This window comes from Catharus ustulatus, chromosome 10 (assembly GCF_009819885.2).
Source record: "Catharus ustulatus isolate bCatUst1 chromosome 10, bCatUst1.pri.v2, whole genome shotgun sequence".
NCBI lineage: Eukaryota > Metazoa > Chordata > Aves > Passeriformes > Turdidae > Catharus > Catharus ustulatus.
This window is the reverse complement of record NC_046230.1, coordinates 20,246,981-20,271,682: the sequence shown is the minus strand read 5'-3', so window position 1 is coordinate 20,271,682 and position 24,702 is coordinate 20,246,981. Positions and strand designations below refer to the sequence as shown.

The following is a 24,702-nucleotide window of genomic DNA, read 5'->3' as shown; positions in this document are numbered from 1 at the left end:
ACTGCAGACACCAATGTCCAAGCATGTCTCCCACCTTTTCAGGGATGACTACCAAAAATCTCCTGCCTTTGCAGTAAAGTATAACTGATCACACATTCTCTGAAGCATCACAGGTGTGACGTGTATGAAACCAGACAGATAAAGGATAAATGGGCTATGATGACTACATGTATCAAATAAAAAGCACCAGAAATGCTCTCCCACAAATACACATATTTTATCTTCAATACATTGAAGCATGGCACTGCAACTGTAAATACTACATTTAACTGGGTGGAAGCTGCTGTTGAATAATGCAGTACATTAGCTCCCAAACCAGATTACACTTTTTGTTTAAAATGTAACCATTTTGTCCAGCTCAACAAGGATGAGGACAATGAGAAAGCAGCCAAAACATAAATAAAAATTGCCACCCCAACTTACTGTTCCCAGAACATAGTCCAAAAATAGACTTGTCTACAAAAGCAACTCTTAGATTATCTGAAATTCTGACAAATGGGCAACCAATCTTACATGCTGCTCTGATGGGGAAGACAATGCTTTTTAAACAAATCCACCAGGCAATGCCCAAAGGTGGAACTACAGTGTAGCCTGTACATCCATACTACCCAGTGTCATCTAGAAATCAATGTGGTGAATTAATTTAGGTAAATATTCCTGTAGCTCTCAACAGTTTTCAATGAAACCTTAAATGTTCTTCTCAGCTGAGCTCACTGTGAACAAACACAGCACTGAAAATTCAACTTTCCCTTCCCACTTTGAAACTGTCACTTAAGTAACCAACCTTGACCATTCATTTCAAGTTTAAAAAAATTCCCCCTGAAACTGGCTAAAAGCCCCTGAAACAGAAATACCCACTGCAATCCAAAAGGACAAAAAGTAACTTCCTTCCATTGTGGGCTAAAGATAAGATACAAGTGAGAAACACTCAAATACAATTTATTTTAATGATAACAAAATGTTACACATACCCGGCAGCAATAACCCCCGAAAGATCAATCTTCACAGCCCTTACTTCATAATTCCTTGCTCCAGGGCTGTTCCCAAAGCCACTTCAGCTCTTCCCATGAGCTGTCTTCCCTTCAGTGATACCTTTCCCTGCCCATGCCTAAAACATGCCCCAGTGGCATTTCTGTCAGTGCCTGCCTGACCTGCTGAGGGAACATCACAAACCCTCTCTTATCAGATCTGTCCACAAGCCACCCAAACCATTACAAGGTTTTCTCCCAGTGAAGGCTGGGATCAAAGCCAGTGTGTCAGCATGAACTGGGACATGGGGGAAGAAGCCAGTGCAAGATGGGACGTCTCAAACTGAGGCACCATCACGAGCAATAAATGAAAACAGAAGTCTTTTCTCCTCTGGGAGCCATTTATTTTCATAAGACATGAAGCCTGATTTTAAATTGTTCTGAGTCACAGTCAGATCCACACTTCAATGCATGCAAGATGATTAATATCAGTTGAGAACAAGGCATTATTTTGAGCTTCAGAAAACACAGCAATGTAAGGAAAGTAGACTGGGAGACATCCAAGAAAGGGATGGATGTGGTTATAGCTTCATCTCTTCAGGATTGGGGTCCTGAAGAGCTTTCCTTCCTCCTGTGTGTATCAAAATCCCAGTAGGAGTTTGCTGTGTGGCTCAGAACCCACCTCAGCACCCTGATTTGGGGATCCTCCCCACTGAACACAGCGACTGGAGCTGCTGCCTGCCCTGCTCAGCCTCTGACCCCAGCAGGGCTCGAGATTTAAACCCTCTGGGGCCTTAAATCTGGGCAGCAATGACAACAGCTCTGTCTAGCTGCTCCTAAAATCCTCACCGTGGCATCACCACAAAGATAATCCTGGTCATGCTTCTAAAGCTGCTGAATTTCACTTGGAAAACCCAAGAGCAGGACAAGCTACAGCTGAAAAACATTGTGAGGACTTCACTTAGGAAGACTGATGGAAGTCCAGGAATTTTAATTGCACCACACATTATATTTCTGCACTATTTAAATAATTATTTGCATATAATTTATTTCAATTATTTTCATGCCTTTCATAGAAGTCAGGACGTTTTATTAAAAGGTAAAATAAATACTATTTTGCACAAAGCAATTTTACAGCAACCTCACAGTGAATTCATTTCAAGTCAATATAATGAACCACAAAATAAAAATTGTCCCATAAATAACAAAGTCCCTCAATCTTCCCATGCCACACCAGCGATCATACTGGATTCACTAAATATTACAGTAATTTCCACCATTCAAATTAAACAGAATGCAACCATTTCACTAACACACACAAATGTCCACAGAACATGAGAGCAGACATCCAGCCTGCAGTCAGAATGTCACCAAGTTTTCAGGTCTGTTTGGACAATATTCAGAATATTACAATTTTTCCACCTCAAAACACACACTGAAATGTATTAAAAAAAAAAAAAAATCAAGCTAGAATGATTCAGGATTAAAAAAAAAAAAAAAAGAAAAGAAAAAAAGGCTTGCCCTGCTCCTCTTGAGCTGTTCACAATTGATTTTTCTTATAAAATTTCTAACAATAACCTTAAAGAAGGTTAAGAAGGTTAAAGAAAATCATTATACTAACACTAGAGTCAGAACGTAGAAATTGGTGGATGCTGCACACCACAGAGAATCTGGTTTGGCATCAGACTTGGAAAAAGTTGAATGGGTTTGAGGAACTGGTTGCTAAAGAATGGGATTTTATTGAGGAAAGTCAACACTGGAGATGGAGAGGACAAATCTTGAGGTAACGTTACTGCCATCAAAACCAATTTTGCTCAGCCAATAAGGAGGGGTTTGAGTGAAAAGCAGGACAGCATTATTTTATGGGTTTTTATGTTAAACAAACAAAAAAAAATCCTGAATATATATTCATGAGATGGGAGATAGGTGGTGGTCAACTGACTAACTCACAAATTTTAGTACATAAACACAGCAGAAAAACATCCAGCAGTCTACCTTAGCGTATTAAAAAAAATCAAAACCAAACAGCAAAATGAAACATAAGAATTCTATTAAACCAGTCTGAAATATACCTGATGCAATTTCGAAGTTTCTCCTTATTTCAAACCAACTTTGTTGTAATAAAGAGAAATACTGGCATATATTTCTGAAACTACATTTTGTGGCACTTGCACCTTCTATTTTATTCTTGCTCCAACAAGTAAAACCAGGGATCCTGCAAGAACACACCCTTGTCACACAGCAGACACAATTACCTCACTTAGGCCACTAGTGACCAATTTTGAGAGATCCTTGCCCGTGTTTCCTGTGGAAATGGATTCAAAACATTCTTCAATACTGGGATTTTGTTTGCTCAAGTTTAACAGGCAAGAAATTGCTCGTTTACTTTTGGATTTAAATCTAAACTATGATTCTGCTCCTTAGCAGCTTAGAGCTACACTGCACAAAAAGAGGTGGGGTTTTTTTTCATTTTTCAGATTTTTATTGAGACACATTCATTGTTTTTAAATAAATAAATAAATAACCAATCTAACAAAAAAAGGCCACCAAGAAAACCCCAAGTCCCACTTTATCATAAGCATTAGTGATCTTTCAATGCCAAATCCTGCAGGTGTGTGAGGAGGAGACAAAAACCTCCTAAAATTTGGGAATCCCCCCTCTACAACTATCCCAACAACACAGGGAGCTCCCCACTGTTGGGATGATGCTCTGCAGATGCAGCTCTCACTTCCACCAGCCCAATACACACTCACCATCAAAATAAAAGTGCAATTTATGGCCCAATGCAAGGCTTTTCCTTGTTATGTCTAGTCTGCCCTGCTTTTCAAGCACAAGGAGATGCAAATCCTAAAGCATTGAAAATTGTTATACAACTACCTCCTTGGGAAAATACATTCAAAAAAGTCTCCCATCATTCCACTGCCCCTGCTCACTCCATATGCCTTGCTCTTAGCCCTCACTCCACTACTCTCCTTCCTAGCTCTAAGATCTATTAACTTGAAAAAAAATGTGATTTCAGTGTTTCTGCTACAGCAATGCTCAGCGGATGTCTCACATCTCTATTTATACAACTCTAGGACTGGTAATAAACATGATTTTCCTATTGCCACACTACATTTTTTAATGAGACATCATTCCTCGTCTCTGTTTACCAAGAACTACGTTGGCCACAACGAAGTCCTTCTCCCACATTATTACAGCACATAAGGTTTGGAAGGCTGAGTGGAAACTTGTTGCTATACATGAAAGAATTCCTAATGGTTAAGGACTGGCATTCTCCTCCCTGTGCCTGTGGAGAGCAGGGGATCCTCAGAGGTGTGCAGGATGGTATCTAAGGGGAGGGAGATGCCTGGGAAGGCATCAGGCGTAAACACTCAGCCTTTCAGAGCTTATTTCCACCCAGATCCCAACCACAGTGACTTTCACAGAGCTGTGCCAAAGACATTTGTCCAAGACCAAGAGTGTGGTTCCTAGATGACGTCAGATGTCTGGGCAGTCAGCCAGTTTCCTATGGAAGTGATTTCAGTATTGCTGAACTTCAATCTAATTGCATTTATCATATGATTATTTATGTAAGGAGCCAGCAGCTTGTATAGGTAACTTGTATTCTTGAATCTAATAAAATAAAGTGTGTTTTGAAAATACAAAGAAAGAGACAGATTGAGCTAACCAGAAATCATATTAAAGTTTCATGCCTTCCTTTAAAGCCACTTATTCCAGAAAGGAACAGATGTTAGCCAAGACAAATATCATCCTTGCTCAACTGGGACTTGGAAAGCCTGATACAAAGTACAGTATTTTCTCACCTGCAAATTTAAAATTGTTCTATACCTATAATTATACACTGAATGAAAGTCTTGCCCCCTCTACTCATGCTTCACAGCAGGTTCTCACTGCCCCAAGGCTTTGCACAAAATTTGTTCATTTATTACCTTTGTGACCTTTCTCTTACAATTTTTCTGTAACACACAAAAATCTTCATCATACCCATCAAAAAGCCAAACAAATTTGAAGACAGTTATGCCACATCCTGAAATTACCATTTCTCCTCCCAGACAATGTAATAGCAGTAATTCCACGCACACTTTCTCTATATCCCTTCCCTACTGCACAGTTTTTTCACTGAGGTTCTACCTGTCCACAATAAGGCACAATTAAACCCCAGAACACTGATGTGTCCCTGTCCCACAGGCAGTGCCACGTCAGGTGGCCGTGTCCTGTAACACACTCGTGACTCGTGAGATCTGTTGATTGTTAACAGAACAAGGAAGCAGGTGAAGTTCCCACCACATTAAAGCAGGGCACTGAACTCAGGCATTCACAGAAACAGTGCTCCAAAGGGTAGAGCAAAAAAACAGAATTAATGCTACTTCTCCCCTTCTTCTACACTGATGGCCCTGGTCTCCTCTTCCAGTCCTCAAAAAGGAAATCTGCCATCACAACAGCCCAGTTCACAGTTCAAATTCTGGCAAGGTGTTTCCAAAGTCTTTGCTGTTCTTTATGATCATCCATCCCTCTCTCCTAAATAACAGCTCAGAAGTTCACTGACAAACAACAGAAGAACAGCAGAAAAGGCTCCATACTTCAGCAGTAATTTCAAGATTCACCGTGTGTCTGAAGGACTGTAATAACCATGAGCAAATTCCCTTTCTGTTCACTGCAAATCTCAAAACCTTGCTATGAAAATCTCCCATTTGTTTCTCTAAATTAAATGTGGATCATTCTCTAAAAATATAAATAGGAAAAACAATGTTAAAAAACCCAAAACCTACACACACAAAACAAATTTTCTTCTATGGCATTTTTTTGGACAGGATGTATTAGCAGCAGTGTTAATCACTCATCACTATGAAGTTTACAGTGCAGGAACCGTGTGCAAAGTGTTTGAAAGCATCCTGAAATTTTGGAGAAAAGAGGTTGTTAAAAATGTTTTGTCATAATTTGTTGGGTATGTCACTAATTTTAGGTAGCATCAATGTATTTTATTTCCAAGCCTGTTCTGCTATCTTTACACTTTTGCCTGCACACCAATTAATGGGCTTTTGTCATTTATTGCTTTTTAATACCACAGCACAACCTCTCTACACTAAGTGGTTCACAAGCTTGAACAGTCTATTAGAAATGCAAAAACTAAGGTTGCCTGTCAGATTTATGTTTTACAGAATAGCCCTACCAACATTAAAAAAACCCCAAACCAACAAAACAAATCCAAAACAAAACCAAACCAAAAATATCCCCTGCTGACACAAAGATCACATCCTTGCCAAACATCAAGCGCATGTTCTCAAACAGGAAATAAAGCTTTTCAAGAAAAATTTTTAATAGATTAAAAAAACCTAACAAACACACAAAGAACAACTGACTGGTTTTTCTTGCTGCTGTTATCACAAAAGCTGACCTATTCTGGCTAATTTGGCAAGAAAAGGGAACCTCCTCAATACAAACCTTATCACGCAATGTTTTGGCCTACTTATAAAAATTATTTGTGATCCAATTTCCCAAGCGAGGTTGTTTTTACAAAGCTTTTCCCCACTGCAACCACATTTCCACTGGGATCATGACCAGAAGTGATCACATAAACAATTGAATTTCAGTGAGGGCCATGACCCCACTTGCAGCTTCCTCTGTCCACCTTGAGCCACCACCTCTGTGATGGAGACACACAGATGGACAACCTTGTGCACAGGGAAAAAAAAGTGTTTTCAAGTTTTGCCAAGGGTTTTGTCAAGATTAGGCCCAAAACAAATTCCCAGACCAAAGCAAACCCCCCAGAAAATTAGGAATCGAGACCTACAAATTTCAGATGGCTTTTACCTATGGAAAATACAAGTTGTGACAAGCCTTATTTTGGAAAATTCTACCACAAAACACCACCTCTGATGGAGCCCATGTTCAGTTGTTGCAGTTATTTTGGTGTTACCACTGTGTGTGCATGGAGCAGCTCACACCTATATTTATTTGTATTTATTGTCTTGACTCCTCTGGTAAATTAGTGCAAGCAATCTCTATGTAGTAGAGTCATCTTTTTTAGTTAGTTGTAATAAATAGGGTTGCACAGCATTCCAAAAGACAACAAAAGAACAGCAGATCCAAATGCAGCTCTTTTAAAACAGGTCTTGGCTAAATAAGAAGTTAAGAAAAACACATAATGGATATAGTTTCATCCTAAACCACGTCACAACAGGCACACAAAGAACACTTCACAGGTAAACACAGAACAGCAGGCATTTCAAAAATTGTCCAGTTTGGTTTATAATTGATTTTTTTTTAAGCCACATTCTGCTTTTGACTTCAGATATTTTGGAACCAGTTACACAGTGGGGAGAAAAAAAAAAAAGTCATTTTTTAGCAATTTATAACTACACAGCCACAGTCTTTTTAAGAGCAGGCCCAAGGCTGTGTGCACAGACCTAACTCTGCTTTCTCCACACATACATTATGCAATGCAATGTGATAAATATGTAACCATGGAGGCACACAGTGTGTTGCAAACAGGACACAGAGCTCCTGGGTGACCCAGGAGAAGGCAGGCTACAGTTCTAGCTGTCATTCCCTCCCCCCATTCCTTTTTCATAATGGTCCAGCACTTGTTCTGCAGCCTTTTTATACCATCTCCTCTCTGAGGTATGTAAATAATTTAGTCAACAGCAATGCATTATGCAATTTATTTTCAGCCAACAGCACAGCCTTCGTTAGGTGCAATTCATGGGAAGAAGCAGTTAATTATGGTAATTCATCTGCAGACCTAGGTGAGCAATTTCACTGTTATTCTGCTATCCTACTTAATATGCATGTGCTGTATAGGAGCAGTTAAATGGCAACTTTCAAGGCTGACATCCCAAACCCCGATTCTGTAACAAGCTTTGAACCTGGGCTTAAGGCAGAGCTACAGTAAACAGGGCTTCTGGGAGGCGAAGGAGTCAATTTACACAAAACAACTTGCAAGCTCAGGGTTTAAGGTAGTCTAGTGAATAGACCTCTACCAGATCCTAGAAATAATTCTATGCTATTGTATTGCACTATTTGTGGAATGGTATGTGATCATATAATTAGAGATCATATAGTACATTCATACAAAGAATGCTTTAGGGCTTGCCGGGGAGGGGGGAGGGGACCTCTTTTAAAAAAGAAAATTACATTATCTGGAAATTCAGAGCTAATCTCAACAACTCAGAAATGCTACCACAGAGCTTTTTCTTCACAAACTTTAGAAAAAAAAAAAACATTTCAGGTCTGATTTCTGCCTGAGGAAGAAATAGCTCCAAACAAAACTAGCTGAGGTTGAGTCACTAAGGTGCTAAAAGCCTAAATAAATTTGGGAAAATAGACTGAAATATGTGCAAATATTAAGAAATATAATAATTTCCAAACTGTAGTTCTATCATTGCAATGACAGGGAGGTGAAGACAGCATTTGGTGTAGAAGCAAGACTGAAAGAAGCGCTTTGAACAGGTGTAGGAAGAATGCCGTGGGTTTGGGGCTGGATCTGAGGACAGGATGAAGAGCAGGTCCCAGGGAGGGTGGCAGCTTCCTGGACAAGGAATTCAATTTAACCTTGAGGGGAAGGCTCCAACCTCTTCTGCAGACCCTGTGCCAAGGCCACCCTGCTGTGCTGGTTTGGGTGAGAGCAGAGCCCTTGGTGCTGCTCCTCATGCCCCTCACCTGCCCCCTTGTACAGCCCATCTGCAGCCCCCCAGCCCTTTACATGACCCAGCCTGTGTCACTTCCAAGAGCACACAGCCACCCAAGGGCACCCTCTGCCAAATGCCTGCCCTCCCCCGGGAAGCACATTAAATCCTGCAGACACCATGGAGCTCTGCAGAACAGGGCTGTGCGCACAGCGCTGCTCTTCAGCCACAAACCAAGCCTGGAAACCTGAAAACCCCTCCTTGATCAAAAGATTAAAGTTGCAAAAACTTCAAGAGAGTCGCTGCTTCAGAAGGCACAGAATTTTAGCATGAGCATCTTGAAAGTCTCAGTGGAGCACAGGTCCAAGGAGCCCAGGCAGACAGTTTTAATTTAACCTTACATGCTTTGGTACAGCCACAGGACTAAAGCATTAGTGGTCTCTAGTTTGTTTATGACTGACTACATATGCTCGAATGTGCTCTGCCAAAACCCATTGCTACAACAAAAACCAGCGTTCAAAAAAGCACAAAACTTCAGAAACCAAATAAACAACACATTGCAAATATTTAAGGCTTCCAAGCAAAGGCTACTTCCGTAAATTTCCAACATTTAAACTGGCAACAAAACATGTCAGACACTGAAACAAATGACTGGCTAAAAAAACCCCTGTCGTCCTCAGCATTTCAAATGATTCATTTTTCTGTTATCCTGAAACATTCAGGGCACTCAAATTGTAACTGAGCAAATATACATATCCCTTCCTATTAAAAAAAAAAAAAAAATTGGAAACATTAAATTTAAATCTTTCTGCTTAACCCAGAACTAGAAAACTGTCAGCACTGAAAATTAGTTTCACAGAGCCTTAATGTGTCTGAAAATGGTTTATTTGCTACACATGACAAGCAAATTCCGAAATAAAGGGAAACCCTTTCCCTCAACATGCACACTAATATTTTTCTTTCCTGAAGCTTGGATTACTTCCAGAGAACCTGAATTGACTTCAATGGAGCGATAATGTATTTCTTAGGAAGAACATGCAAACTGCCTCAGATCACAAAAAAATGGTTCAACCCAGAAAGGGCTTCACTCAGCTCTTCTAAATATACCAAGGAATCACACTTAAGTGATATTTTTTTAAACAATTAGGGCTTGACTACACCAACAGCTATATCAGCTGATATGTAGATATATATTACTCTAAACAGGAATGAGACACTTTCTTCCTGGAGCCATTCCAAAAAAAATGTGAGCGTACTGTAAATTCCCGCTTTTAACTTCAACTTCAATGCTGCCAGTGTGTGGAAATACATTTTTGCAAAGTTTAAGGTATTTAATAAAGTGCTAGCAGGACTTTCTTTTCAAATTAACCAGATGCACTTCTCAGGATAGAGTATGGTGAAAATAAGAAGAGTCACGGTACAGAAGTACAATTTACAATAGCAAACCCCAAATGTATCCAACTTTAAGTACTACTCCCCAGAATTAAAACATCCTCCTAAAATTTCAATTTTGCAGCATATGAAAAATGTCCAAACAATATACAAAAGTAAAATAATTTTACAGCAAATGTCTGCTCAGCAGTGTCAAGCACAGCTGTGACAGTCAGGACCAAGATGTGCTTTAGGAGACACCTACACCAACAAGGAAAACATTCACCAGAAATCAGTGTCCTCAGACCAGGAAAACACCACTGCCTGGCAGTAAAGGGCATAAAAATAGATTTTCATAAAAGCTTGTAAATTAGTTTATAGTTAAACTTATAAACAAGAATCATTTAGGAAGTTATAAAGGAAGACTCATCCAAATGAAATTATATGCACACGACAAAGATTTATGTCTATTTTATGTCTGGGTGAAGCCAAGCAGTCAGTACAAGCCCGTATGCAGGACTGGCTGAGCTATCAGCTGTCTGTTCACCCTGTGCAGATTCTGCCTGAGAGCAAACTGAGATAACAAGTTCATGCCCACCCTTACCTGACCCACGTTCACTCCAGCCACAGCCTTCACAATAGCAACGCCAGTGTTTGTGGAGTCAGGCTGTAAACTGCTGCAGCAAAACTACCTGGACTTTAATCCCCTCTCCCCACCAAAACAGCTGCTGGGTTTAACACATCCTTCCAGAGATGATGTTTTTAGGATCCATAAATCTGTCTGGCAGAGGACTCAATATACCACATTAGAGGAGAGAAACTCTTTTGTGCCTCTGCTCCATCAAGAACAGGGTCAGCTCAAGGGTCTCACCACTGCCTTTCCCACCCCCAGTGCTTGTGTAGCTGTTCTCCAAAACCCATTCCTGAAGTGGCTCCACCAAGAAAATTCTGCCTTTCCTCACTCCCAAAACTCTGCCAGGGTCCAGAAAAAGTGCAGGCATCTTAAAACTTCATATAAGGTTGCATTGCCATATTAACAAGGACAAAAACATACCTAACTTCATGAACCAAGTAGCCTGATTTCAACATGTCCTGGCACCAGTAGAAAATATTTCCTATGTGAAGGACCACGTTCTGTCCAACAGAAAACTAAAAGACACACACAAAACCTATAAATAAAAATTAAGCACTTGCTTAAACTGAAAACTCCATCCAAGCAAGCAGAACTGAAAAATTAAACAAAAGCCATTTTACACTGCTGCGCAGCCTTTCACCAGAAGATCTCAGGGCACTGAACTGGTCTGAAAAGCTCCTGTTAAGTATTAAATCACTGGTGCATGGGCAAATTTGTTAATCCATTTGCTAAGGTCATACAGTGGCAGAAATAACAGATAATCCTGACACCAGCTTTCCGTCCCAATCATTATGTGGACAGAAAATCTTCAGTGATGTAAACGAAAAATAAAGTAAACACAGTTATCTGTCACATACTCGTATATTAGGTCAACTCAGAAAAGCAAAATTGTGGGTGTGGGGAATGGAGATGTGTCTCTGGGGATCCACCACAGGGCTAGACAGGCCTGTGGAAATGTATAGAGAGAACTCACAACCAGAAAGTAATTCCATAATTCCCTCTATCAAGCACTTCCTATGAAGGGAATGAAGGAACTGCAGTCATGCTCAAAAAAAAGTCTGAAAACCTTGAGCAGTAACCCACAGAATATATTACATTGCTGTATTACACCCACATTAGGATGCCAAAAGTTTGCCATTCATTCTGCATTGAAATGAAAGCAGTATTTTACGGACTGCCTGCAAGCCACCCAAGCTGGGGACGTTCGCTAATATCAGAGAGCAGATGGACACACAGCTGACACTGTCGACACTCAGTCAGGACTGCTACGAGAGCTTGAAAGTTTCTACCTCCTTCCGTGCCATTACATATGAAAGCAACTTGGTAATACTCTGACAGTTCAAGATCATTTTGGTAAGCAGTCCTGTATAGGTATAAAACACACTGCAAGCACCAGTTTCCAAAGAGGAAACAGCAAGACTATAAGTTGACTTAAAAAAGAAAAAGAAAAGAAAACAAAAATCCCCAAACCACAATCACATTTATTCTACAGATCAAAAATACTGGACCAGACAATGAGCTACACAGGCATTGTTAAGATGTACTAAAAACAACAACATAATAAAAATCACTGTAGGCAGGAAAGACTAATCTTTCTGCTCTTCCTTAAGCAAAACTCAGAGCAATTTCAATGGAATTCTCCCCCAGATACGGCTGGATGACTACATCCACAGCCTACACGTGCCAAGTCTGCTCCTGCAGCCCGTCTCTACTGCATCCATCTTAGTTACACTACACATATCCTGATTACAGGGGTTTATAAATGGCATGAGTAATTTAGAGGTGATCCACAAAACTGTGACTTCAGTAGAGATGAGGTTCACTACTGCTGTCTCAAGAGTCACCAGTTGTGTGGTGAAGCATTTACACATGGAAGACTTTCAAGCAAAAATCTTTTACTGACTTTCTCAAAAGCACATTCTCCATTCTCTGTCCTAAGCACACCCACTGCAGAGCCAGAACACAAGCCTGCTATCCATAGGTTTCGCTGGGCAACGAGGTAGGACAGAGTTTATGATCCATGCAGTCACCTGTGTTTATTTTCCTAGCTTCTGGACAACCAGACCTGAAACAAAATGGTGCTTAGATACCAAAGCAGAGAGTGTTTTATCATGTAGCTTCTGGATGTGAACTCTTTAAAGACAAATCTCTCAACTGCGAAGTCGCAGTTCCCCACAGGACAAAGGCGCCTGTGCGCACGTCCCAGCTCGCAGCCTCAAAGCCCTGTTTGTTCACCCAGAACAATGGGGCATGTGACTTGTCAACACTACCCACAATAAAAACAATAAGATAAGGCTGCCACTGATTTCATGATGACTGGTTTTGTTTTTGCTAATTTTAAGTCACAATGTCAGTAAAAACTTCTTGCCCTTATTTTGAAAAGCCCAAAGCCAACCCCACCTTGCGCTGAGGTTTTCGCTCCAACTTCCTTAGCTTTTCTTGTCTGTACTAAATGCTCACACCACCTCCCTCCAAAGCCTCCCTCTGACTTCATCAAGAGTTGGATCAATGCTACGTGCCTAGAGCCAAGATTATTTTTATCATATCAAAGCACTGCCAAAATTTGTCCTCTGCATTTCCTGCCCCGTGTGCCCATCCCAAGCGCCCATGTGCCCGCAGGCAGCCCCTCGCTCACCTCCTGCTCGCTGCCAGGGGCACACACAGGAAAACGAGACTTCCCCAGCAGGTTCTGCTCCACCACTGACTCAGGCTACATCATCCAAACCCATTCAACCCCTCCAGTTCAAGAGGGCTACCTTGGACCGAGTCCTGAATATAAACCTAACTAACATGTTGAGAAAAAGGAAGAAAGAAGAGAAAACGCAGAGAACAGAAACTAAAAAGGCACCAATTTGATTTAAAGGACTCACAAGAGAATAGATGGGGAGAACGCAAAAGAAAAGTCCAAAATAACAAAAAGGAGAGACAAAGCCCAGGGGGAAAAAAACTATTAGAAAAATCAGGGAACTATTAGAAAAATCAAATAAAGCCTTAAGAAGGGATAAGAATAAAATGGTGCAGACTGTCAGGGTGGACACAAAACACTCCAGCTCACTACACTTTTTTGCCACTTTCCCGCTACAAGGACAAGGAAGCAGAGCCAAGAGGAGAAGGCAGAGCCACCCTGACACTTGGAAGGGGTTAATTCAGAAAGAAAAAAAGCAGCACAATCTTGCACCACTTGTCTTTTTATCACACAGGGGGAGGCTTGGGGGGTTATTTTAATTACACAGAACAGCAGTAGGCCCAGTAGCACCAGATTAACAAACACAAGTAGGCAGCAACAGGCACACGGAAGTGCATTGCAGTTCCAAACTTTCACCATTTACAGGAACATTAACACAAATGAAATCTGACTAACCTGATCTCTGAATGTGTTTTTAAAACCTGTGCATTTCTTTCATTTCACCTTGAAAAAACTCCATTTTGCAAGCAGGTAGTTACAGGCCACGGCTGGGAAAGCGGAAGGCACATTAAGCACGCAAATGAAATTTCACATATTCTAACACCATCAGCGGAGCTTTCTGGAGCTCTGCAGCAGTGTCCAACATACACAAGCCTCGCTGCTGGCACAACAGACAAACCTCAACCTACGTAAGGGCCGTTCTAGCTGGAGTCTGACACTGCATTTCACATACCCTCCGAGCCTCGCGTATGAAATCATCCCTAGCGTCAAAGAGCGAGTCAAAACACATTGAAAGTGTTTTCCCTGGCTACCTCAAAGTTTCCATCCCTTTATCTTTCATGTAGTTTTTCTTTTTTAATTCTTCCCACCACTTCTGTCGATACACACAAGATCTCTAAAAGTCCCCAGCACATGCAAGCAGTGAGTGTCTCTCTAACATGGGACCCCAGCTATGTTCTAGTCACGGGACATGAGCAGACTGATGGGAAAATGGAATTGGTGCCTTCACAACCAGCCCACAGAACCACACAGAGAGAGGGTTCATTTTTTACAACAAAAACAATGCCCATCTTACCAGAAAATAATACACCTGGGAGGGTTGTGGTGCCCAGGCACCTCAACGGGATGACCAGTGGTCAAGAGGGCTTTTGGTTTTATTTTAATAGAAGAGACTCTTAAAATGTAGATGCTAACTTATTTAATGTGTATTATATGTACTGTAAGAAAGAACCTTACAAAGGGCCTTGATGAGCAAGGACAAACTAATCCATATCAAAATAACCTTGCACGTGTAGACAGCAGAAGAGTCAACTAACATGGATTTTGCCAACAGCAAGATAACATTGATACTTCTAACGTAATCAAAGGCCATTCACAGTCTGCCCTGGAAGACATTCACAGAAATACAAAGCATTTTTCTTACAACTCAAACAACTGTGACAAATATTTACTATAAAGGCAAAAGCTTTTTAAAAAAAAGGAAAATAAGTTGGTTTCTATTAATCAGCTGCATTTAGATATCCGTTCCTGCTATCAGATCAAGCTCACCAAAACTGTTTAGTAGGTTGTTTCATTGTATTTGTGTTCAAGTTTTGTCACAACTCAACATATTGACGTTTCATATCGCTGACTTCTTTTGTGCCCACAATGCGAGATACTCACAGTCTAAACAACACACCAGATTGTGAAATTCAGTTTTGCATTCAAAATAAAGTGGAAAATAAGGTGCCACGTTGGCCTCAGGAAAACATTCATGTTGTTCAGCAAGTACAGACCCCACTTCTGTAAACCCCAGATTTGTTGCACTAGCAATGGGAAACAGCTAATCCATTGCTACACAAGACACCTCTAGCACAATTTATTTGATGTCAGCATTAATGGATGGTTTGACAACACCATCCCTAATTTTCCTCCATCCACATTCATGCTAGCTTAAAAAGTACAAAACGTGAACAAGAGTAACCTCAAAGTAAATACATTACAAAATCACAAACATCATCATGGCAAAAATAAGCATTTTTACAAAGCACTTTCCAGTTAAAATTTATCTCTGAGAGTCTGTATTTAGGAAGTGTGTTTGTGTTGATACACAAGCAGAAATTTCTGCACTAGAGAAGAATGTGGACATCCATACAAAAATTAGTGGTGATTCATTGTTTAACAGTTGTCTTCCCTTTACAGCACACCGCAGACTGAAGGACACGTTGCCAAACTGAGAGCACCAATACTTCCTTTAACCTAATATAGGACAAATAAATACACTTCAACAGCTTCTAAATCTTGCACGTCCTACTTTTTTGACCCAGATCTCTTGTTATTTCCCCCATAGGTCTATGCAATATCAAAACTATTTTTTCCCCCACAAATTTAGACATAACCTAAAAGAGGGAAAATTCTCATGCTTACTGTGAGCTAGAGAGACCAGGAAGCAGAGGGGGAGGGTCAGACTCACTCATCTCTCTTAAGATCAATCGGTATTTTAAGGTAAGCTCCTCTCTCATCTGCAGAAATTAATGGCAAAAACACCCATTTGTCCAAGAGGACTGTAAGTTAGACCAATATCAATAATAAATGAAAAATAACGACATCTTTTTAATACTATTTTTACAAAGCAAAATTGTATTTTCAGAAGTCGTGCTGACACTCGAGCATGAATCAGTCCGTCCAAAAACCACTAAAGAGCTATGAAACTTGTTATTCCACTCCTTAGCCAGCTTGGGCAACTTATTCCAGGAAATCAAACTGTCTCCTCTTTGCCTGGTACTTTTAGGGAACATTAGGGGACAGAAATCTGCCTCACATGTGCTCGCCATCCATAATTCCCCACTCAGTTTGCTGGTGATAGGTCACCCAAGGGAAGAGCATGAACTTTTAACATTGTTAATATCAAATGGATGCAACTTTTAAGACTCTAGTCCTTGACAATTTCTGTGGTTTTGGCACAGGGCACAGTATTTAGCACTACATTTTCACAAACTGTAAATATTTGACCCTTAACTCATAACCTTAGAAAAATACTCCAGGAACAGAGATCTTTTCTGTAGCTCTCTGGTCACCACCACCAGGCACGGAGCTGTGCAGAAAGCAAAGTTTGCACTTTCACAGTCCCAATTCATAAAAATCTACCACTAGCCTGACGTCAGTAGGGTGAGAGGCAGCTCCACGTGCAGCCAGAGAAGAGACTGAATCATTCCCCAAACCCACAAGGGGTTAAAGGAGCACCAGCATTACTGCAGGGACAGCTGCTCGCCTGCCCTGCCAGGCTGGCAAAACTATTGCCCCACTGAAGGGGAAGGGAAGGCCTGCTACTCACACCCCACCAGCTAAAACTTCCAGCAAAGCACCTCCAGCAATCCGAAATGACACCCAGCGTGTCTGCATATGGCACACGGTAGTAGAGAGTGTCTGTAACACGCTGACATTGAACAGAGACTGAACAGAGCCTCAGATCATAAAACAAAAAAACCCACAAAACTGTTTTCTCTGGATGATTCTGATTTTTTACTGCTAGACATTACTAGTAAGCAAGATTGCTCCTCTGCAACATGGAGACTTCAGAATTACAACAATAAACACAAGTCAGAGCACACAACATAGCCTTTTACTAATACTGCTCCCAGGAACAGAAATGACACCCTCACGGGAGTTTGCAAAAGCCTGCAAACCACACACAAGAGTTGGTTTTTAGAAATGCTAAGCACACACAGAGACTGCCAACTTCACATGCAACTGCAGGGACTCAGCATCTTTGAAAATAAAACTATTTATATCTTACTTTAGACATGCAGATACCAGCTTATACTCTTCTTAAGAGGAGTCATGCTTGCACCAAGCACAGCTACAGCACAAATTCAGGGACCAGATCCCCACTGCCACCACACCTCCAGCTCCTGGAGACAAGCAGGATACACAAAGCACCAGGAAGGGCCAGGGGCAGGCACTGAACCACACAGCCAGGTTGACACCCAACCTGCCTGCATTACTCATCCTCAAAAATTGGCGTGTTAGGCCGATAGCATACCTAGGGATGTTGCTTCTGGCATTCCGGCTAATATATTCCAAAGGACCTCAGTATCTCCTCTCAGCACTGAGTTTGGCAACATACAATTGCATTCAAAGTAAAAGGAGACTCTTTGAAAGACGTTGCATATATTGGCCAAGACAATTCCATAACGCTCCCCCTCATCACTTCAGAGCTTCTTTCAGTAAGCTACACCAATTCACCAGACTTTCTGATTACTATTGCTCCATGTAAGGAAATACACTCAAAAGTCTTCCCTGCCATCAGCCCATCCAAGAAGCAAGCGAGCAGGGGTGAGCTACAACACCAGCAATTTCACTCCTTGGCCAGCCAGGCCAGCAAAAACCTACAACACCCAACCGTTTTCCCCTACAATCACACAACCTCCAGCTCAGAGTGACCACTTACTTCTTATCAAGGCAGAATTATTTTTAAGGCTCCTTATCAACATAAAAAGTCAAGTCTAAAGGATATCACAGAAAGGTAAGTGGTAAGGTATGAAAGGCAAAGGTTTCAGAGTTATAGCTCTGTAGATCCTTCAGAACCAAAGGAACGTTTAACCTGAGCTCAAACAAGGCCACTAAGACTCTAGGGCATTTTGTATGAACAAGTTCAGCCGTGTTTTTATTACAAGAAGGAAGGAAAAGGTCTTCTCGTCTTGGATCAGATACCACAAGACGGAACCCTAAGAAGTTTGCCAGTTTTGATACAAATTGGCAATTTCCAGACCAGACTTCCAAACCTTTCACTCGAGCAATGAACTCTCCCAAAGTGACAGCTATGCTCCCTCATTTTCACTGCTTCTTACCTCCAGTTAGCTAATTCAATTTTGAAAAATTAAAGGAAAGCCAATATATACCCCTACAACTTCATATCAAAAGATATTCCTTATTCCTCATTTCACTGTCACACTTTATCTCGGAAGAAACCAATTATGAAATGAATAAAGCGGTCTCCATCTACTCTGCTTGAGATCATCCAGGATCACTGGATGAACCTTTTTCTAGTAAAGTCACTTGTCATTAAGTGACTTTACAGAAATTAAGACCATCTAACTTCAGCACTTAAAAAACTGAGCACATCTGGGACAAGGGTAGCTAAATCAATAGCAGGAACGTAGAAATGGTTTCTTCATCACCTGTTAATTTGAAGCGAGTGCATTAATGCAGCAATGCAACTCAAAAAGAGAGAAGAGCTGTCAATCATACCTCCTAATGGGAAGTTACTGACACTTCTTCATCTAATACAAACACTTAAATTTGTATTTTAAAATTAGTATATTCTCAGAGCAGTTACCTTCTGCAGGAGCCAAACATGCGTAATTACAGAGTGTGCACACGCACACTTTCACTCCTCTCCCAACCTGCAGCTACTTGCATGAGCTGATGTTTAGGGCATTAAATACAGTCATTATTACACCCTGAACTCTGGGTGCACACATGTGCAGACACACACCCAGTGAAGATGGTCAGCACTCAGACCAGTATCACACCACTCAATATGAACAACGAGAATTAGTTTATGAATGAGTCACGCTTCGGCACGATACATCTCAGTATTGTGATATTTCAGTATTGACACAACCCTGACCTGCAGCACACCCTGTCCTTGTCCTCCTCTTCAAAGCACAGACCAGACCACTTTCCCACCACCCTATCCCAGCTGAGAAAGGGAAGAGCTGGCAGGAGGTTTGTGTCTGTCTCTGCTCCGCTTGCCAGCGGTGTCCTCGCCAGCAAGGTGTCAGAATTCACACAGGCACCACCATCCTCAGCGGTGTGGGACCAGGACAGAAGAGACGAGCAAAGCAAGCAAAAACTGGAGGGGTGACTATCACTTGGGAGTCCCAATACGCAGAGGAATTAGACATGAAAAAGTGCCACACCTGCCACTACCTCAGCCTTCCCAAAACACTTCACCAAGTGAAGACTTTGGTGTACCAAAACAGCATCAGCGTAAGGAAAGATTCACATCCTACTGCCCACCGCTAACACAAAACACAGCCAACTTCTGGGAGCAACTTCACAGACAGCGGCAGAGCTCATTCAGCTGAACGAGAGCGCTGATGTTCACAAAGCTCTGTGTTTTACAGGACTTCCTGACTTCTGCACGATTGCATCCTTGTAGCATGTGGGTCTTTACTGCCACTACAAAACTTGTAACAGCCAACACATTCTGACTCAAATGTAAAGTCCACGTTCTATTAAATTCCAGACCAAAATGAAGTTAGGTAAAATAACTCGGTTTGCTTTACATTATTCAGATCTGTTCTTCCTAACTTAAAACTATTATCTGAAAACAACATTATCAGCAATTTTGGCCATTTCCCCTAATCCATCCAGAGCCTCTTTATGCTTAGGGCTGCAGCACTTTTTAGCATCAAACTCTTTCATGATGGCAAAACGACAATGAAGTATTGCTGTTGGGTACTTAGCGCTTATACCCGGCCTTACAACTTCAAAGCATTACACAAACATCAATAATTACCATATATAGAGTAAAACTGAAAGAAGTATTCATATTAAAAAGGAAACTCACAAGGAAAAAAAACCTTAACTACCTTTTTGCAAGGGGAAAAAAGCTTAAGTAACAGAATCTTCTACAATTATTGCGTTCTTTACGCTACACACATGCGTTAGGGCTGTGCACGTTCAAACAAACAAAAATGATACACTCTTGTACAGTCTTAAAAATAAATTATAAAGCCCAAAAGCCAAATCCCAACTCCTTCCATACACTTAAATTACATTCCCTTCTCCTTTCCTCAAGGAATGAGAGCTAAATGCTCCCAATAACAGTTTGGAAGGCAGGCCATCACACTCCCAAGACACAGTACCAGAAAACACAGTTCTCATGGAGAAAAATCCAACTTTCCTCCAAGAAAACTTAAGACAGCAACAGTGTACCAGCTCAGGTGACCTTAGGTAAATAATACCATTCCATTAGACCTTAAACAAAAACAAAAGAAATAAAAACACTAGAGAAAACCACAGAAAGTTTGTTTCGATCAATCACAGGGCACCACCTGTGCCCTAAGCACCATCACCATTCTGTTTTTTCCAATGGATAAGGGCAAAAAGCCCTTCACAGCTATCCACAAACACATACCCACTCGCTTAAGGACACACACAGGAGCTTGCAGGTCCAGTCCTCATTCGGAAGGTATTCCGAAAAGCCCGTTAACACGCGTGTCCAAAGGAAGGCCCCAAACCCAACGTGAACCACACATGGACAAACCTTTGCGTTACTCAGAGCATGACCAGGACACAAAACGGCCCCAAAGCCCAGGCACAACCAAACCCCAAACACCAATTTTGCATATGGTGCCCTGGCTGCTGAAGGAGCACAACTCATCACACCCAAAGTGTAGAGACCGCCAACAGCAGCGAACCTCGTTAACGCACACAACGTGCTCAGACGTTTATTTTAGCACCAAAGGACGGCAAAGCGAGCCAGACAAGCCCACAACACACGCTTTTTTAATGCAACAAAGACCTGGTTCTCCTGATCATGCCTCCCATGCCTTAACAATAAGGAAGGAATACGTTTTGTGATCCCCTCCCCCATAAATCAGTTAGGAATTTGATTTACACAGACAGGAAAACGAGGAAGTCGAGCACACTGGAGAGTAGTAAAAACTTCACCAGCAAACTTCACTTTCCTACACAGCGACCTACAAACCAAACTTTCCTCCAGACTCACGTGTCATCTGCAGCAACCAGCCCCTGCCATAAAGCACAGACAAAGTTTTGCTGTTCTGGGGATAAAGACAAGCGAGGGAGAGACTTTTATTCTGTCAAGCTGCCTTAAAAGGAAATTCGGTGATGAAAGATTAAATTCACCTGGAACAACACGATAAATTTTAACCCTTTCGAATGTACAACAATAACAAGCCACATATTTCAGGACTTAAATCCTCCAACCAAGAAAACAGTACACATTACATCAACCGTGCGAGCCCCTCTAATTGATGCAACACACAATTTACACCAGGGTTTCGGGAAGGGATAAGCCCTGGCAAGGACAGACGGTGTGAAATGGGAAAATAAAAGCTGATTTTGTGTCCCGAACCGGGCCCGCTCCCTGCCACGGCGGGGTATTGCATGTTGCACCCGGAACTTGGCTGGGAAACTGATCAATAACTTGGCTCTGGGGGAGAACACGGGCACTGACCGGGGTGGGGGTGCACGGGTGCATCCCCTCCGAGGGGCGGCCGGGCCGGGATGGGGGAGAACCCCGGGCAGTGGGGGAGGGGAAGGGCTCCCCTCCCCCCTTCCCCTCCCCCCATAAGTAAATATGCGGGAATGGGGGGAGGGGAAGCCGCTCTTCCACACAAATCGGGCTAAAAATAGGCCTCTCGCCATGGCTCCCGTGTGCCATTCGCTGCCGAGGCCGGTGTCCCCCCCCATCCCCCGCTCTATTAAACCTTTTTTAATTTTTTTTTTAATTAAAAAAAAAAAAAGAAAAGGCGGGTGGGGGAGGGGAAGCCAGCAGCGCGGGGTGGGGGAGGGGTAAATATATATGTGTGTGTGTGTCTGTATATATATATATTATATATATACACATTAATAAAGGGGGGTCAGAGAGGCGTTGTGCTCCCATCCCCCTCCCGCTGCACCGACACAAACAGGGCGGCCGCCCCCCACCCCCATCCCCATCCCCGGCCCCGGCCCCGGCCCCGGCCCCTGCCCGCCCCCGGCGCTCCGAGCCCCCCGGTTCTTACCTTGCGAGCGGCTGCTCCCCCCTTTCCCCGGGAATGGAGGCACGAGGAATTCACCCTGGATTGTCTCTCCTCCTCCCGTGTGTTTTATACCGCCGCGTGTATATACGCGCACATCCCTGCCCGTGTGAGTGTGTGTGTGTGTACACGCGTATAGTTATCGATTATATATATAAATATATATGTATTTTTAAGGTGTCCACACCGAGAGGAGGAGCAGGAAAAAAAAACACCAGGGAAAAAAAAAAAAAAAACAACAAAACCACCACACACACACAGGAGGAGGAAGGAAAAAAAATACCCAGCGCGTAGCGCTGTGATATTCAATTATATCCGAGCCAGGGGCCGGGGGAGGGGAGGGTGGGGAGGGCGGATGGGGGGGGGGACGACTGGAGATTAAGTCCCGAGGAAGGAGGGGAGAAAAAAAAAAAAAGTAATATGTATGTGTGTGATTGAGATTGAGGAGGGATCGGGGCGGAATGTGGGAGCTGTTACTGGGGGAAGGAGCCAAGCGGCGCGGAGCAGCCGGCGGCCCGCAGACACTCCGGGTGCCCGGCCGCGCCGAAATGGGCGCCGGCGGAGGGAAGGGAAGGAAGGGAGGGAAGGAAGGAGGAAGGGAAGCAGCGGAGCCGGGAGGCGAGGCCAGGCGAGGAGGAGCGGCCCGGCCCGGCCACACAAGCCCAGCGCGGGGGTCGGGAGGGGGACCCGCTCCCTGACCCCTTCCCCGCCCGGCAGCGGGGAGGGGAGGCGGCCGCGGCCAAAGGGAGGGCAGCGGAGGGGAGGCCTCGGGCACGGCAGGCCCCAGGCCGCGGAGCTTTTCTAGGAAAGACATTAAACTGCGCTGCCAACAGAGCTTATGTAAATGCAGGATGTAACATGGTGGTTTTGCCTCTCTCCTCGCAGCCCGTCGCGGTTGGCCATGGCACCTGGCACCAGCACTCGGGCCTGCGCGGGCGCCCCGCCACCGCCTCTGCCCTCTCCTTCCATTTAATGAACATAAACCTCGCAGCACTAATGCAGTGTCCTACCTGGGTGCTGCCCGTTTGTACAATTGAAATGCTGTTCGTCATCTATATAGCTGCATTGTTTGTTTTTGAAAGCGAGCTTTGTTAATCAAAACCACATTCGTCACCAGGCAGCCCTTTCCATCTTAAAATGGTTTTGCAACAGCATTTCACGCTCTTGGGCGATGCTCCAGCACTCTCATGTCCGGACATTGGCACCCGTGCAGAGTCCCAATGACCACAAACCGTGCCCGGATCCGACGGCAACATCCGATGTTATCCCAGCCCATTGCAAGGCTCCCCACGCACCCCAGCCCAGCTCTGGTGTTGCTCAAACAGGGCGTCCACATCGCCACACTCAGTTTCAGAACCTGATTTCACTGCAGCTGGCAGCGGATAAATAGGTGGCCATGAACGTAGTGCTTTTTTTGCTTTTTTTTGTTTGGTTTTTTGTTTGTTTTTGCGGATGGAGCATTGCCAGAGAATTATGCTAGTCCTAAGGCAGCAGTTCTGGATTTTACCTTCACTCTAACGTCTGGGATATACCATAGGCAGATTTTGCCCACCTGAGCATCATCGCACAAGCTGATGGACTCCATCAGCTCCACAAAGCCTTGGGTGGGTCTCTGGGTCTAGGATCTCCTCATAGTACTCATTCTCTTCAGTATCAAACACATGCATTTTTCCTTCCTTTATGAAGAGAAAGATTAAAACACTTCCAGAAAGCAGATTTTTTTTTTTTTTATTTCAAAATTATTTAGTTCTGAGAAAACCCTAGCCCTTCAGACCATTTCCTTGAAGAGTCCAGCATTATGTCAGGAAATCTAAATCTCCCTAGAAAACCAGGACGCATATTTGTAATTGCAAATCACTTGCTGTCCAGCATTTATTTGTGTAATGATTTTGGAGGCCCAAGTGGGCAGCTTTCTCTTCTCACTAGTAGTGTGTAGGCTCTCTGCTTTATTGAAGACTATATCCAGTCCAGCTCCAAAATTTGCTGAAAGTCAAGAAATTTAAGAGGGGAAGAAAAAGTGGCAAGGCACTCATTAACACATTCATGCATTATAATCTTAGATCTGTCCATGCTTCTAATGGAGTTTGACCTCTTGATATTCTGATTTATTTCCCAGGTGAAAGAAGATAAGCAGTAACAGTGTGTGGAGGAAGGGGAATGGGAATATGCACATAGCCTAAGGCAAGAGGAAAGGGAACTCTTCTGGGGGACAGAAGAAGGATATGTGAGGAGTCCATGAAATGGGAGTGAGAGGTGTGACGTTCAGAAAACTCGTGTGAGAAACGGGGGAGGGAGAATCCCTGAAGTGTGCGTTGTTTGGCCCTCAGGAACTACAAACACTGTCTTCCCATCCATCTGCCGAGCAGCGACAGCGTGCTGAGCTGAAGTCATCTGGCTGAAGGTTTCCGTGGTCTGGTGTTCTCCAAATGTTCACTCGCTG

At 42.9% G+C, this 24,702-nt stretch overlaps 1 protein-coding gene across 1 annotated transcript in view; it reads right to left on the bottom strand.

Annotated features, from left to right (window-relative positions):
* The window catches only part of TBL1XR1 (TBL1X receptor 1), a 105,344-nt gene extending 82,897 nt beyond the window's left edge, over positions 1 to 22,447 (bottom strand). The window contains 1 exon segment of the mRNA XM_033068996.2: positions 22,248 to 22,447. The gene's annotated coding sequence lies outside the window, so the exon portion shown is untranslated.
* Between the last annotated feature and the right edge of the window lie 2,255 nt (positions 22,448 to 24,702).